Source organism: Dermacentor silvarum, chromosome 7, assembly GCF_013339745.2.
Source record: "Dermacentor silvarum isolate Dsil-2018 chromosome 7, BIME_Dsil_1.4, whole genome shotgun sequence".
In the NCBI taxonomy this organism is placed as follows: Eukaryota; Metazoa; Arthropoda; class Arachnida; order Ixodida; family Ixodidae; genus Dermacentor; species Dermacentor silvarum.
This window is the reverse complement of record NC_051160.1, coordinates 79,102,040-79,120,080: the sequence shown is the minus strand read 5'-3', so window position 1 is coordinate 79,120,080 and position 18,041 is coordinate 79,102,040. Positions and strand designations below refer to the sequence as shown.

At 45.5% G+C, this 18,041-nt stretch overlaps 1 long non-coding RNA gene across 1 annotated transcript; it reads right to left on the bottom strand.

The window, feature by feature from the left end:
• Positions 1–812: 812 nt before the first annotated feature.
• LOC125946829 (uncharacterized) lies at positions 813–16,560 on the bottom strand. The gene is made up of 3 exons (XR_007467907.1): positions 16,448–16,560; positions 9,820–9,858; positions 813–1,035 (listed from the first exon to the last, which is right to left on the bottom strand). It is a non-coding gene; the product is annotated as an uncharacterized LOC125946829 (long non-coding RNA).
• Positions 16,561–18,041: the final 1,481 nt, after the last annotated feature.

Here is an 18,041-nt window from a genome sequence, read left to right as displayed (position 1 = left end):
GGTCGGCACAAGTACTAAGTTCGCAGTTTGTGGCACTGTGGTTAGCGATGAACCCTGGCAGAGTGAGCTCCCCATAGCCAACATGAGTTTCCTGCAAATCCAGGACATCGTATTTGCTCTGCAGGAGTTCACCCGGGAGTTCTGCGTGGCGGCAGCGCAAGGAACGGACGTTCCATTGCAGCACCCGCGGCCGTGGAGCGAAGGAGTTAGCCATGATGAACCAGGGCCTCGTGGGCGGTTCACGCTGCTTTGCACAGTTGGTGGACGGGGGAGTCGTTTTGAAGGGTTCTGAGAAGGGCTTTTACGGCTGCCGCAAGAGCGGCGATGACGACATCTTTTTGTGAGTCAGAGTTGGCGACGTTGTGTGGCACTCTGCGACCCAAACTAAGCCCGTTCTGCTATGAACACCGACATCAGCACGTTCGTTCCTCATTTGTTGGTGTTCTCTGGACTGACACTACGAAGACTTTTATGTTGTTACGTGACATAAGATTTTACGTGAATTTAGCGACGTCACCATAATACCAAGCCCCTGGACAGTTATTCACCATCTGCACCGTCTCCCATGAATTTCGTGTAAGCGTCCCGGTGCAAGCCGTACTTTTCGACCAGCACGTCGTGCAACCTTATCTGGGATGAAAGGACGTGGACAGGGAAGTCAGATGGCACCAGGTGCTTCAAGTAATTATATGAAGATAATAGGTATCGCGGGGTCACAAAATAATCCTCTCTGTCGTACAGTTTTAATGCGGTGCTCCGACAAACACATTAAAAACAAAAAAAACAGGCACAGACATCATACTTATGCTACAACCTACTTTATTACCACGGATGTTTAAGTTAATGGTAATAACGTAAGCGACTAGCGACGACCTGCTCCGTTATTCACACAGGTTTGCTCGCATTGCGATTGTGTATCAAATCCGTTGCAGTTGTCTTCGTATCCATTCCCTTCACACTGACCGGTTTGAGCGTTGAAGAAGTATGTGTTTTCGAACCGTTCGCCGTATGCTAATAACGGGTTGCAGGTGCAGCCTGCAAAGTAAACGAGAATAACGCGAAATGGTGTCATTACCACTTAATACACGCCCTAAGTAATACACAACACACAATACCTTATGCAAACAAAAGTTATTCGGACCAGTGCACGTCGATGTTTGCACCTTCAACAATACTGGGGTGTTTTCTTATTACAAACTTCCCCTACGTGGTATTCTATTCATACAGCTGAATATGCATACTTTTATAATAGAAAGATACAAAACTTGATGGAATCATAACATTAAAGAGAAAACAGTTACGCGTACATTTATTTACCACATACATGGAGATTCACATAGGTGGTTCAGACGAGAGAGAAAAAGCTGCATTAAAAACAGCTTGACTAGCCCCACGTCCCCGGTTCACTATTGCAGCATGGCAGTAAAAGAAAAATACATTTCAACGTCAGTGTCAAATGACAATACAAATGATATACACAGAAAATATATTTTACAAAATCACATATCCTTTTCGCATGTCACACATCGTTTTCGCTTGTACATGTTTCCTCAGACAATAAGACAAATAAGAAGTGCATTCAGTGTTTTTTTTTTTTTACAGGAATATTAGTATTACTCAAGTTGAACACTTCCGTGGGAATAAAAATCTGTCATAAATATCGATGTCAGTGTCAAAATTTATGAGTAGATTTTTATATGAAAGTTTCATTTTTTTAATACTAAATACTCTAAATGGGCTCTTTCTTCTAGTTCTAAATAACTACAAAATAATAAAACGTGACCTAAAATTTTGACCGAGAGGAATGATAGCCTTACGGTGGTATGTTGTGGGGCCGTCCTGATTGCCGAAGCCGTTCTTTTTCTTGCGACGCAGGTTGTCGATGAGAAAGCGAACGCTGCTCTAGGCCGGCGCACCGCCTTTGTTTCTCTTCTTCACGCGAGTCTTGAAGTTGCCTCACCTGCGGTCCAGCTTGTAGCTCAAGAGGGCCAGGAAGTGCTTGAACGAGTTGGCCATGTCGGCCACGGTAGCGGCGGACGGACCTCGGGCGGCGAGGACTATATGGCGAGGGCTCTGTGGGATCTTTAGACGCGAAGAGCCTCTTCGGCGGAAGGCTACGGTAGTCTGGGAGCGGCCAGATTCGGTGCTGAAGTTACGACGGAGAAAAGTCGTTGGGGCGCGCTTTCGTCGTGCTCGTGGCATGTTTTCCTCGGCGCAACAGGTGCATTCTCTCGTCATCGTTTTACGAGCCTGCAACAACCAGCAGAGGAGCTGGCTGCTGCGTGGCGGGCGGTTGCGGTCGCTGCTGGCGTCCCCCCAGGAAGGAAGGCAAGCCCATGAATTACCCTACGACGTCCGAGCGACGGGAGGATCCGCAGTGCCGAGAATGTCACACACTTTCACTCGACCGTGGCTGAAGTCGTAGAACTTCGAGTCGTCTGGCGTCTCCGGCGGTGGTGGACTTACCAGTGTCGGCGCGATGTAGACCTGTTGGTATTTAAAGGTTAGCCTTTTGGTCGATAAAATGTGTTCATTCGCATACGATCGGGTCGGGGTTGTGAGGGTGTCAAAGGAGTACTAGTTCTCGCGAGGGTCTGTTCTAAACTGGGGTGGCTGCACGTAGCGGGCTTTTTCAACGGTAATATAGCCATCGATGTGGCGGATGTGCCAGCTGGAGTACCTTTTGCCGTTGAAGACGAACGCTTTATAAAGTCTTGAGACTGTTAGTAAATTGTACTCGTGGCTTCGGTTCCGAAAGCTGCTTCAGCGGTGATGGTTGGTCTCTCCGCTCTGCGGTGGCTGTTGTGAGAGTAGCAAGAGCGATGACGATTCGGTTGGCTGTTTGGTTTTTGATCACCTTGCTCGAGAATGAACGGCTTGCTCATTTCGTTTTCAGTTACCTCTAACTTGTCCTCGGTTCTGGTCGTGATCTGCGACCCCGTGTAGACGATCACCTTGTCGTTCTCCCTGAAGAGTGGACGCTGCACCGTTCCTTCAGACTTGAGTTTCGGTTGTTGTACGTACTGCGTCGATGTTGTAGCGTTCGTGCTTGCACTCGGTTGGTTGCCGTGTCAGCCGCCTGCGTGTGCTACCTGCTCTACTCGCAAAGATCTGGCGACACCAGGTAGCAATCCAATGACGGCACGGGAATTCATGCGGAAACAACGCGGCTGATGGGGTGGGGGATAGTCTCGTGGTATTCGAAGGCCTCGGTGAATTCAGCTTCAGATTCGTCGTTGTCGATCACGAGTTCTTCTACTTTAGCGTTGATTTCAGCGAAGCCATGGTCTTTGTCGTCAAGTTCGTTCAGGAGCACTTGGAAGTCGGTATGTGTCGGTTCAGTTTCTTGCAAGGCTTCGGGTGTGGCGGCGATGACACGGGTATGGCGCTTCGAAGGGCGTCGCGCGGACGGCCTAGTCGGTGCGTGGTCGGTTCAGGACGCCAGTCTTTGCCCGGGTTTCAGGGCATCCTAAACTATGTTGGACAGAGAGACTCGCATCCGTCGGTTGCGGTTTATTCAACCAACTGCGTAAGATGGCGCTAGCGCGAGCCCTCGTCTCCCGCGTTCTAAACCTCTCCTTCTTCTATAGTTTCCAATACCAACCGACATTTTACATAAAGGTGATCTACATTATTTCTGACGGGAAAGATGACTAACGCTACAACGCATCTCGGCGGTAAGTAAACGGTGACCTTAGTTATGCGTGGATAATACTGGGTGTTGAAATTTAAGGTTTACGGAATTTTTTTACAAATCGCCTGTTGTAGGTATCATAATTGTTATCGTTTATCTGTGTTATTCGAAGAGGCGGACATAAGTAGCACGAGAAATTGAAACACATATTCAACTAATAACCAAAAATAACTAATAAAATTCTTAGTTACTTCGTTTACAACACATTGCAATTTACGAATTTCAGCCGGTGAGTTCGAAAAACGCATCCACTTGAAATGAATTTCTAGGATGACACCAGTTTCGAGATATGATTTCCCAAAGTGTGGGACGAAATACTTGGGTGTTCCAGTTACTTTTGTGCTTCAATGTGTAACACAGCATTTTGCTAAAAAAATAAGTGGAACAACAGTGCATTTTTACGGCGAGTTGTATGGCGCATATCTAGGGAGCATGACGCACTGGGCGTCTCCCAGTTCTGTACCTTTAAAACATTTATAATGAGTTACTTCAGTTCTTGTGGGCATCACTATCGAACATGGTGTCAGAAATTTGAGGAGCGTAACCTCACGTCGCCAAGTGAGTCCTCATAAGAACTCCAACCATAACTGAATCAGGAACTCAGAGTGATCAGTGAGCTAACTCTAACCCCCTCAAGTCTTCAGCTTCATCGTCGAGCAATGGAGCGCCTGGAAGCGAAGGTAGGAGCTTTTTAGAAACGTCGGTGGTCTTCACCACCAATTGCACACTGATGAAATCAAATAACTTATGTGCATTATGGGTAACAAAGCTGAAGACGCCCTCACAGATCTTTGCCTGATATTCGCCAACGTGAAGGCGTAGGCTGAAGTCATCGAAGCCTTCGACAGTCCCTTCGTCGTCAAAAAAAAAACATTATCTATGAGAGAGCACTCTTCAATCACCGCACACAAGACGACGGCGCACCAATGACAGACTTCATCGCTGCTCTGCACTATTTAGCCTAGCGGTGCAACTACGGCGACGTAAAGGTCGAATTAATCCGTGGCAGGATAGTAGCCAGCGCGCGTGATCGAACGTTGTCGAAGAAACTGCAGCTTGAACAAGACTTTACATTGGAGAAAGCATTACTTTGCGCCAAGCAGTTCGAGGAAGCCCTTAAGCAGCAACCGCACATTCATGCTGCCGGCTCATCGAAAGCAAAAGTAGCCATCGATCCTCTGTCTGCATAAAACGTGCCAAGCACGACGCGTCTACAGCAAACGCCAACTAGTTGAGCAACCTCCGACTCAGCGTTCCTGCGACTGGTGCGGTAAACACGGAACGCACCCCGGAAACGAGTGTAAAGGATCAAAAGCGTACAGCAAGAAGTTCCACAAAAAAGGGGCACTTCGCCACTATATGCCGATCAACACGCATGCTTCATCATCTGCAATCAAGCACGTCTCCGGAACCTACGGGTTTTCTGGGAGCGACCAAAGACGGCACAACAACTCCGTGGAGAACACATTTCTGCGTCAACGAACGTCAGGTGCAATTCCCACTGGACACTGCTGCACACGTGTCAGCCCTACCGAAATATATCTAAATGCAACTCAGCTCATCAACACTTCGGCGTGAGTCTCACAAATTGCCCATCGGGCCCTCTAACGAACAGTTAGATGTGCTGGACATGGTGGATGCGGATGTGATTTTCAAGGGAGCGTCTTCTGAGCTTAAGCCTCATAAAGAAGCTCGACATACTAAGAAGAGTGAGTGGTCTCAGTCAAACATAACCCTGACGCTCTGCTCGAAAGATATTCGGTTCATTCCGAACGTCTGTGACATCGCACACCCGTTGAGGGAGCTTTTGCGTAAGCCTAACCAATTTTGCGGGACGCCGTTCTACACCAGGCTTTTCAACAAATTAAGAAAGCCTTACCTTCACAACCCATCCCAGCTCTCTACGACCCAAGGCATCGACTCATCGTCTCATCAGACGCCTCGAGCTACATTCTAGGCGCAGTTCTCTTCCAAGAAGACACGCATGGCGATCGTCCGCCAGCAGCGTACGCTTCAAAAACGCTGACCGCAGCCAAAGCACGCTAGTCTCAGACTGAGAAAGAAGCTCTTAGAACAATCTGTGCATGTCAGAAACTCGGACTACCTCATCGAGCTTCATTTCAATATATGAACTTATCACAAGCCACTGGTGCCCAATCTTTTCACTAAATCCATCAACAGCCTCACGCCCAGACTTCAGCGTCTTCGTCAACGCCGGATGCGATATGACTATGAGACCGCCTAAATACCAGGGAAGCAGCTCATCTCAGCCGATGCTCACTCTCGTCAGCCTATCGTAACACAGGACTTCGGAGAAATCTCAAGTGCAGGCTCAAGCTACGCAAGCATCGTACTGTGCCTTGTCTCGTCGGAGGTGGTAAGCCTCGATAAAGTCGCCGTGATGCAGCAGAGTGATCCGGTATGTAAAGCTATAGAAGCCTTTACGACAAACGAGTGGCCAGCAAACAAGAGCAAGAATCCCACAGAGTGCCGTGTCTGCTGGCAATTGAAACGAACTCACACTACACGACAGCGTCCTATTAATGGGCGACCGGCTTGTTGTTAAAGCGAAGATTTACATGGCTAGGCAAAATCGCCTGTCCACAGAAAGCTATCATCAGCATTCGCTCGACCATCTCCGTCTGCTTCCACTGGTGGCTGCGTTGCAGCTAACAACTCTAGCGTAGTATTTCACCTCTTTTCTGTCGTCACAATGGGGAAGCCGCTTTTACGGGTCTATGAGCCGTTGCTTATGGGGGTTAATTTAAGAACTGCAGTGGCTATTCTATAACTTGCGTTGCTTCGGCAACGTGCGACCTATGGGGTGTCTGCCGGTTTTGGCCCACTTTGCTATGGAACTCGCTTGCTAAGATAATCACCCATGAGCATGACTGCATGACGACGACGAAGTAATAACGATGCGATGAAGAAAACGATAGTATGTTGATGGAGCGAGAAAGGCGGCATAACGACAATGACGTTACAGTTACGATGATCGAACGATTCTGAGGTACCACCACGATGACATGACAGCCAATGCATGACGACGAGGAAATCACGACGATGGCATAACAGCGGTATTAAGACAATCAGATGACGAGTACATGATGGCGATAGCGCTACGTTGAGGTATCGCGAAGACCGTGTGATGAAGGCGTGATGACGATTGCGTTAGTAGAGTCGAGTGAGGAAGCTGCAGCGCCAAAGCTGGAACAACCACGACGGTCTCGCGATGAAGGTCTGACTACGCAAAGGGGCCACTTTGCTCTGTAGCTCCTTCCTAAGAGATCTGTTCATCATTATCGGATGAGACCTGTGCCTAGGAGTTTGACCGATTGGCAGAAAATAGTACAGGTGCAGGCAGCGGAGAAGCGACCTCTGAAATATGCGGTAGACAAATTTTCAGGCTTGTTTTGTTTTCAACAAATAAAGAGTGTCGCCAATCATCTGCATGTAGAAAAATATTTTTGTTTCCAAGTAGGATTAAATATGCAGTTTGGAGACTTCACTGGTGTCATTTTTCAATGGAACCATTTTACAGAATGACCGTGCACTGAACGCACTAGCACGGAATCACCGACTACAAAACAGTGTCTTGTCGCTCTCCGGTAATTGGTAGAGCATTTAGTGGTTTCTTTTGTCGGCTATGGCGCTTCTCAGCCGTGGTTTCAGCTAGAAACACTGAGTCCGATATTTACCACTAGAAAAAAATGTTCTGCGGATGGGCAAGAAATGTCTTTGCAAAACAAAGGTGCTTAAGATGGCAAATTTTGCCACAGTGATGCATGGTTGACGTGCGTCTTTGTGTTAGGGGCCATAGAATAAATCCTGAGCGTCTTAAGAAATTGTGGTGCAGATAACGACTGCACAGAGCAAAAACACGATTTAAGTGCTAGGTCTGTGATGGCCGAGAAGTGGTGAAATGGCCTTGATAGTAAAAGTGGGAGTATACATTTTTTTCAACCTGATTTTGTAGTAGTGCAGCCGCAGCCCCGAATAGGTCACGCACTATTTTGCAATTGTCGATTTTCTACCTAATTTCTCCGGTGCCTTTCCAATGAACGTACGTATACAGTGTTTTTCAGTTAACGAAAAGAAAATTCCCACGTGCGTGTTTTCAGGTCTTGTACTGAGTCTTTCCGTCTTCGAGTAATTGCTCAAATAGTGTCGTCTTCGTAGTCTGCACAGCACGTTCCACCAATACGTTGGACTATGAGTCGTACGTAAACGTTGCATGTGTGATATGGTCCAAAACGCTTAAAATAAAAAATGCATATCGGTTGGAAGAAGTTAGTTGGAATGCACAGGTGCTAGCAGCAGTATAATTATTTTCAGGTAGTGCAGTTCTACTAGCCATAGAGTGAATTGCTCTTTGTGTTAGCATTGAAGACACCACACGTGTTGCGACAATATTCCCGCGCTAAAAAACGCCGGCAGATCCCTTGCCCTATGGGAATCGATGTTATGCGAAGCAGAGGGCGCATAGCCTACCAAGTTAACGAAACGACCATGAGAGCATGAAGACGTAGGCGGCTCTTTCATGACCTACATGACACGCACGTCATGACATTCATTTCATGAGTCCTCAGGAGTCCCTTTAGCTACACCTAAGAGACCTTAAGGCGAAAGCCTTAATCATGCTCATCACTATGACTTCGATCATCATCATTTAGTGTTTCCTTCACTTAGTGCCCACGTCCGAACCCATTCCAGTGGTTTTTAAGTGTTAATCTTCTTTCGCTTAGTCATGCTCATGACTATGACTTCTACCACGACTCCTTAGTGTTTCCTCCCGTCAGTAGCCACGTCCGAACCCATTTCAGTGTTTTTGAGTGCTATACTTTTTTCGCTGAGTCATTGTCATTTTTGCTGGGTCATGCTCATCACTGATTTCTACCATCGTGCTTTAGTGTTCCCTTCACTTAGTGCCCACGTCCGAACACATTGCAGTGGTTTTTGAGTGTTCGTATTTTTTCGCTGAGTCATTGTCATTTTTGCTAAGGCATGCTCATGACTGTTACTTCTACCAGCATCCTGCAGTGTTTCCTTCACTTAGTGCCCACGTCGAACCATTTCAGTGGTTTCCTAGTGTTAAGCTTTTTCGCTTAGTCATTGTCACTTCTGCTGAGTCATGCTCATGGCTATTACTTCTACCAGCATCCTGTAGTGTTTCCTTCACTTAGTACCCACGTCCAAACCCATTTGAGTAGTTTTTGAGTGTTAAACTTTTTCCCTGGGTAATTGTCATGACCTACATGACACGCATATTGTGATATTCATGTCATGACATATCATTTATGTTCGTCATATACTCTTGTCATGTTATGTCAATTTTGCTACATATCATGTTAACGAAACGACCATGAGAGCACAAAGTCGTAGGCGGCTAGATAGATAGATACGGTCAAAGTAGCAAACGTTCGCCAAGAAATGTTTCGCATATAATTAAAAAAATATAATTTGTGCCACATTCACTACTTTTTTCTATCTCAATGTGATCAAATGATGACAATGTTTGCGTCATAAGAGAATGAAATTGAAGCACTTGCAGTAGCAAGCACTTCATTATAGTCTGCAGGGGCATGTAATTATATACGTTTTTCGTAGAAGCAAATATGCGGAAGCATTTCTTCCAATGCTGTGTTCTGAATGTAGGGGGATGTTACCATAATATTTATACTGAAGTGCCGAAAATTGAAAGAGCGTAATTTCATTCAATCTTTTTTTATATACTGGCGTTAGACCGTGTCTAACAAAATGCTTTGTTTACTGGTTGACCTGGGTACTGATATCAGAGCAGGTCCTAATATAACTGATTCAAAGTTCATTACTGGGTATACTAAAGTTGATACAATCGTATACCTTCAGGACATTGTAATATCAGCTGCTGTTGTCCAGTTAAGGAGTCATGTCTAGTAAAAAGTAAGGAGTCAGGAGTCATGTCCAGTAATAATGTCAATTTGTCTTGAATCGTATATTTGAGATGTTCTGAAGCTGTGTTCAATAAATTTGCGATCGAAATGATGTGCGGACAAACAACCGAATGTAATATAGTTATTAAGTTGTCACCAGAGCAGGAACAAGAAAATAAAGGTAGTATTCGTAATGAAAACAATAACACATACCATCAGGATAACGACAGGTACCCTCTTCTCTGTTGCACACTGGAAAAGAATGAGTCAAGTTGAAAGACTGAACTCAATTCACCACCTAATATAAAATTTACTTGCGGGTGCAAGTTAGAGTTAATGCAAGACAGGGGCAATTGGAGATCTTAGGTAAAGGGCTTCCTCCTGCAATGCACGATAAAATAGGCTGCTGCTAATCATAATGTTCATACAATTTACTCGCATATATTCATGCTACTGTAAACTCTATCACCTTGTTCAAATTCTTGTCCACCAAAAAAACATGAATATTATGGCGCTACAAGGTAGACAGCTTACATATTCTCCACGTATGCGCTGTAAGTTGGGGTTCTCTGCTCGCTATTTTGCACCACTTTATTGCCCCGATTTACAAATGAATCTGCATAACATACGGTTTGAATTTGAAAGGTGCTGATGCTTCATAAAATGGAAAATGGAAGCTTGACACTAGCGGTGTCTGAAGACACAGCGGAGCTGGGTGACGTTCCTTAGCAACTAGTTGGTGTAGGCTTAACGTGGCGTAACTTGGCTTTTTCTAGGCAAGGTAGGGCTATCAGGGCAAGGCTAGGCTATGATGGCAAATCTGGGCGTTGACGTTTGGCTTGATTCTCGCGCTCTTGGTATTCCGAACAGGCGCCACGACGTCGCATATCGGCAGTTTTATTAGCTTGCAGGCTGGATCGCCACAACGACGGCGATTCCTTTCCCGTATGGATTGAAGGAGCATCTCTCGTCCGGCAGCCTCTTCTGCCGGCGTCAAGGTGCGCCTAGATCAGCCATATCTCGGTAGAGTGGAGAAATGCCCAGGCACCGCCACGCGCGCGCTTTCATTGGCAAGGTCACATGATTCTACTGAACACGTGCTTGGCGCGGCTATGACGTCAATGTACAGGCTTCTCTCTGGCGATCCCAGCGCGCGGCGCGTAATATGCTCGCGAGAGAGGAGGAGCGAGCAAACGAGGTGCGAGGTGGAGCGAGGAGGAGCGCGCTGCTCGCTCAACAAGTTTTAGCGTTGCACACAATTTTGCCATGCTTCAACAGCTCCAATGTTAAAAGTTTCTTCGGATTTTCAAATATTCGGCTAACTGGTATTACGTGATTACTTTTTTTAACGCGGAAACAATGAACGTGTCAGCGACGAAACGGCGATTGAATGTCATTTTCGCTTTGTCTCGTTCATTGTTTTGGGACTAAACGATTTCATTGTGATAGTTGCTTTATAGGTACGAGAAACTATAGCTTAGCACAAGATTTCACAGTTACAAATTAGACTTATTTCAAAACCCTGGGGCAGAATTCACTAAGCGAACTTGAGAAAAATTTTGTCTTCAGAAAAATCTTGCGAATAAGTCGCAGTTTCACCCGAAAGGCGAAGCGTCGAGTGCGATAGCAAGTAAGTAGAGAGCCATACGAAGCAAGGATATTAGTGTTATAGGCCGTATAAACTTGCAAACACTGACAACTGTCAAGTTTGTCATTTACGTGTTTTGAGCACTTCTACCGTTTTGTTTTCTTTACTTTGAGCTATCTCTTGCTCATGGGTTTGCGGATTATTATTTTTAGAACGCTTTTCAGGCTATAATTGTCGATGCGAGATGAAACAATGAAAAATCGCCTTAAAGGTTTTTAATTATAAAACGTGCAGTTGCACAATTTGCTGTCGTCTTCTGTGCAGTTAGCCTCAGCCTTGTACTATATAGATCGTAGTTCCAATTCAGCACTAAGTCGAAGCGATGCAGTGTCTGTGCTAACCGTGTTGCCTATCCTATGGCCTATGGTGTGAGCGAACGTATGCGTAGTTGGACGGTAATCCTATCGATGATATGAAGCAGGACGTCAATACGATGACATATAAAAAAGATAAAATGCGAATACAATCACGTACCACCATTGAGACGAAACTCATGTAGACTGCTCTAACAAGAGTGATGATGTAACATGAAATGCACCTCACGAAAGAAGCGGAGAATTGTAGCCCGAGACAACCACACGGAGATATAGATTTGACGGCGCTCAAGTTTATCACTGAGGACACCTCGTTTTTAGTAAAAAACAGTGCGCTGCATAACGTGCATAAAGACGCCACTACGTTTTTTTTTTTTTTGCATTACCAAGTCACTAAACGGCAACAGGCCATGGGACGACCAGACGACCAAGAGAAGCGACAGCGGACGACAGCTATCGTCATCATATGATTGGCAGGAGATACCTATTCTAATCCCCAGACTAACATCGGTCCTGGGTGCAATGACGTCACTCTCGTCTTTTATTCGGTTAGTTCTTACAATAGTTTTGTACAATAGTTTCCTTCTCTTACTTAAGAAGAACTTCATATGCGTTTGTGAATTCATCGCGACAATTTTCCTCCAGCTGGCGGCAGTCTTACGGTGCACCGCACCTGTTGGTCAGAAGTCAAGTGAACATGACGGCATAAAAATCCGGCCACATCAACCTGGTATCGCGAAGTCAACATTGTCAAGCGCACACAATGCTAAGCGTTTTCACTGAAAAGGGTCGCATCAGCAAGATTAGCATTTACGTGGCTCGAATAAGGTGAAGGTAGTCTTGTGCGCTCTCACGGCGAAGCACAGTTCAATAACTTAATTCAGTGTGTCTGGGCGAAGCTATGGCATTTGTTTGCAATTAGTGGTGTGAGTGCATATCATATGGATTGTTTCGAATGACTGAACGTACTTCACATCAAGGCCGTAGTACTAGGAACATTCAGCCGACAACTCAATATTTTTTTCATTTATGTGCAACTTCCTTATTTACGTTCAGCTACAGCGCACGTATCCACAACTGCGCAAGCTTCGATTCTGCATCAGCGATAGTTCCGGCTTCACATGTCTTAAAGTAGAGAAATGCGTATCGCGAAAGCGGTCAGGGAAGGAACACAATCTCTCCAACTACATCCTTCAAAGAAGTGTTCAAGCTATTAGATTGGGAAGGATTATGAACCATGATCAACGACGCATACCTCAACAACCTTCGGTTTACCGATGAGATTGTCCTGTACAGCAATACTGGGGACACCTTGCAACAATTTTTGAGGACCATTCCCGAGAAGGTGTAAGCGTCGGGCTCAACATTAATGTGCTGAAGACAAAGGTAACGTGGAACAGCCTGCCAATGGAACAAGAATTCATTATCGGCAGTCAGCCTTTAGAGTGTGTACTGGAGTAAGTGTATCTAGGTCAATTACTCACAAGTAACCCCTATCATGAGACGGAAATTAAGAGAATGAAAATCGGTCGGAATGCATACGATCGGCATTACCGAATCGTGACCGGGAGCTCACCGCTGCCGTTGAAAAGAAACTTGTACAATCATTAAATTCTTCAAAGGCTATCATATGGGGCAGAAACATTAGAGTTAACAATGTAGCTAGAGAGTAAGTTAAGGACCGCTCAATCAAGCGATGGAACGCAAATATTTTAGGCCTCACGCTAAGAGAGAGGAAGAGAGCGGTGTGGATCGGAGCAAACGGGGGGAGTGGTAGGTGAAATTAAGAGGGAAAAAAATCACGCAGAAAGCACTCAAGGAGTTGTCTAAGTATGCGTAAACATTGTGTCACTTGTTAATCCGCACGCTGCCCGGTGTCATTATCAACGTTATGAAACTTGATCCGACCAGTAAAAACGACAGTGATGCGGCGGCGACACGAGCTGCTGCAAGGTGAATTGATGGCGCAACCGAACTAGTGCAGGTGGCGGCGCCAGGCGCGCTGATGACGTTCCAATAAATATGTGCCGTAATCGCTCATTAGCGACTTATCCATCCGCGTCGAGCCAACATAAATAGTGATCAACCAAACTCTGGCGGCGGCTGTGTATGGCGCGGCCGCGCGTGCCCTACCTTGAATGCGATCTGCGATGGGCACCGAGTGGGAAGCTCGTAGCTGCGTGTGTGCTGTGTTCCCGCCGCGTAGTTCGCGCTGAAGTGAGAGGCAGCATGAAGGTGAATTCGCTCGCTGCTGTGGCACGCATTGTGTTTGAAACATTTATTTCTTTCTAACGATGCTGCGGATGGCGCGGCCGCGCGTACCCTATTTTGAACGCGATGTGCGGTGGGGACAGAGTGCGCCGAGTGCTGATAGCTTCGTGTGCGCTGTCTTCTCGCCCTTTCGTCGTACGTGACGGACGGATGGACGGACGGGTTTCCCGGTTGGGTAAGCATAGAAATGCTTACGCATATAAATTGGAGCTGGGTTGGCCGCGTAATTCGTATGGCTTGAAACGCTGGGGGAAAGGAAGTGATCTCAAGGATCGCAGAAAATTAGGTGCGGTAATGAAGTAAGGAAATTTGCAATCATAACTTGGAGTCAGAGCAGGTCAGGGATAATTAGAGATTGCTCTGAGAGGCCTTCTTGCAATGAACATAAAAATGCTCTGAGGACGTTAAACGACAGCCGAAATTCCTCCGGAATTTTGACGGACTGTTGCTCTTGAGCCGCTGTGCGCTTCCTACTGGGAGGCGGCATTCGCATAATTACAGAACGGCGTCAGGCGCCACATGGATACCACCACTCCAACCTTGGTCTTATACTGTATGAGCAGTGGCTGCACCTAACAAAGTGCGTCAATTTCTTAAGATCAACGACTTGAATCTATTTGATCTGATAGCAGCTAGAATGTTGATCCTCTATGCGCTTCGTGTACGGTGCTGTGCAGTAATCTTACTGCACTTGAACGTGTGTTCTGGTGAGGCTAGTAAATTTATGGAAACGTTGGTGCTGATCATTGTGGTAATCTTGACTTCTATGAGGTGCCAATTGGGTTACGACAGGCAGCATCATTAGGGGCTCCATTCCCCCACGTCACCAACCTATTATTTATAACCGGTCTCCAAAGTTGATGTGTACGCACATTTGTGCATTTTGCCTCGGTCAGAATGCGGCCGCCAGAACCTCTACAAATTCCTGGCTTGGTACGCGGCGGCATGGTGTTTTATAAGCTGCAGAGAAATCAAGAAGAAACGTTGAACGCCGATACGATGTCAAAGTGTGATAGGAAGTGAAACTTGCAGTTGTAGATGCCACGTAGAGAAGTTTTCTGTAATAATTTGGGAGTGTTGGTACCCACGGCTTCTTTCTGTATTTTCTTCTTAGGGCTGCCTTCATAGCTCACCGTGCCCTTGGCAGGGACCTTATACGAAGGCAGTGCGCGCTTATTCGTCTGTTGGCGGTAGACGTCGACCACCACCTCATAGATAGTACAGGCAGCCGAGGGAGCTGATGTTGAGCCTATGCACTGAATTAGAACCACACCTGCTGCCGTAGGCATTGCGATCACATACAATACCGATGAACGTACGGGAGCTGGGCCCCTTGCCTTGAGGACATATGAACTATTGCCAGTAAAGAGTTTCGTTATTCGCAGTTCCTCTATGTGTACTTAAACGTCACTCGAACGTGTCAATATAATGAGGCTTTTTTTCATTTGAATAATTAGTATCGAAATAAACACATTTAGTCGCTTTGTATATGATGGTGGTGGTGGTGGGGGTGATGTTGCTACAGGCGGAGTTATAAAGCATGGCAGACCTGGCCGGCCATTGCTTCGCCTGAGCCTCTCTTTCTGCGCCAAATATGTTACCATGTGCTCCGCTGTCTTGTCTCATGCAGAAATATGTGAAGAGTGCGTGACACGTCTACTGCTATTCTTTTGACGGCGGTGCGCTGAACGGCTAGTGCGGTTGCGCCTGTCCACAATGTAGCTGAAACCCGGAAAAGTAACCTGTCGAATAGGGGCGTGGAGTTATTGGCCGTAAGAATATAGTCTCAACTACAGCTGCATGATATGCGATCAAGCTATCACGTGACCGCACTTTTATTTCTTGTCGTTTAATCCGAGCTTTGCTTCCTCCTCACTCTCGTGGAACGCCGTAAGTTAACTGCGCTGCCATTTCGGTTGCACCCTTATCTTAGCGTAAGAACTCTGTGCCTAAGACATCGAGTACGATCGGCAGGGCTTATTGAATCCCACCCCTGATTCTGCTCTCATCCGTCATTTTAAAAGGCAGAACTCCTGAATACTTTGGAAAAAAACAGTTCACCTAAAATTACGTTTACGAACGTGAAGCACATGCCTAAATTAAGACAGCGAGTAGAGCGAAGCTCATTTCGTGATTGTGGCACATTTAGACATCCCCTCGCATCTTAATAATACTACTCTTGCGTTAACACTAAATGAGGATTTTAAATGGAACTTTGCATTTTACTCAGCAATATCAGTTTGGAAGAGTACACACATTTCGTGCGCAAACCAGATTCAAAACTGCTATCGTAACATATTGCGCAGCCCTTTCACATCATGTATGACACATCTTGCAGCCAGACCTTTACGAATCATTTTTCGTTTGACACAAATTTATCATGTATGTAAAACCAAATCTTGCGCCGACGACATTATTGTACCATACCTAAGACTAAGCTGCAATATAGATGTTTTACATATATTTGTGGCACGCGCTGTAAATTGCGGTTTCATGCTGAACGTTTGGCAACACTTTTTTGCCCACATTATGAATGAGTTACATGGTTATATTTGTAAATGTTTCTGCGGTTACTACAAGTGAGGGAAAACATGAAATATAATCATACCTAAATCATCGTTTCTGGCCGACACATTCTTGGCTGCATATGATCCTTGCAGAAAAAGTAAAACAACAGGAAGCAACATGATGGGGAGCTTATGCATAGAAGCCATCACTTCAGTCAACGTTCCTCTGTTGGTTGTGAGCAGAAGCATGGCGTTTATATTTGCTGCCTCGTCCTCATATTTCATAGTTCAAGACGCAATCCACCAATCGCAGGCTGCTTTTTTTTTCTTATTACTTGGTACATCAGTGCAAGACACGGTTTACAAAATCAATATAAATTCCCGACGAAATGTTTACTTAGGGCCTAGAATTGTTTTTTTTATTCTCTCCAATGATGACTAATGCTGCATTCCAGGTATGAATAAGCGAAGACTATGATCGAGTGTTCATTATTTCTGCAAGCAAAGTTATAATGAATCGTAAAATGTGCGGCTACAAGTCTTGAAGGAGCAGTACCATTTTTTTAATCTGCGTGTCCTATCACTTATGGTTTAGGTTGGGCATTTGTACTAATAGTGTGCTAGGCATTAAGAAATGCTTCTTTTATCTCAGTTGTGCTTCAGTATTGTTTTAACAGGTTTCAATAAATGAAGTGTTTGGGCTTCATGAACGATGAGCCGTAAAGATTAGAACCGGCGTGCCAACATAAAGCGAATAAACGAACACTGTTTCTGGAAACCTGAGCCATTGTCATAAAAAGGCCAATAATTCTAACCGTTGCAGATGCAGGAAAAGCAAGGGAATCATACTCAAGCTCAACCTATTGGGCTACCGCAATCTGTCTCTAGTTACAACTTATTAAGCATGAAAGACAAGTCATCGTTGTCAACTTTTATCCCAGAAAACACGTGAGAGGCGCGTATATAATAAATCAACATGACATCTAAGTCAGGTTTAATTATTGTACGCTAGATTTGTGGATGACACAAAAATTGTAACAAATAGGGTGGGAATACAAAAAATTCGGTGGATCCTCCTCATATGCGCATCGGTGTTCACCATCAAAGCTTCCGTGTGATGTTTGCAGGGAATCTGAATAAGTATGACGCCAATGACTTCAACGAAACGTTTTAAACGTTTACATATATATATATATATATATATATATAACTGGGTGAGGCAAGTAAAACAATTTGGTGTGCATTTTTTATTAATGGTCGGCACCGTTTCTGTGTAACGTATATTAACATAAACTTTATCTTGTGTAATGTGCATGCCTGTTAGTTTCGTGAAGTGCACATCGTCACTGCTACTGTTAAGACAGTGTCTCCATGTGGTGCATCGTCACACACCTGCCTTCGTCGAATAAAACTTGAAAGAATATCCCATCATCATCATCATCATCATCAGCCTATATTTTATGTCCACTGCAGGACGAAGGCCTCTCCCTGCGATCTCCAATTACCTCTGTCTTGCGCTAGCGTATTCCAACTTGCGCCTGCAAATTTCCTAACTTCATCATCCCATCTGGTTTTCTGCCGACCTCGACTGCGCTTCCCTTCTCTTGGTATCCATTCTGTAACCCTAATGGTCCACCGGTTATCCATCCTACGCATTACATGGCCTGCCCAGCTCCATTTCTTCCGCTTGATGTC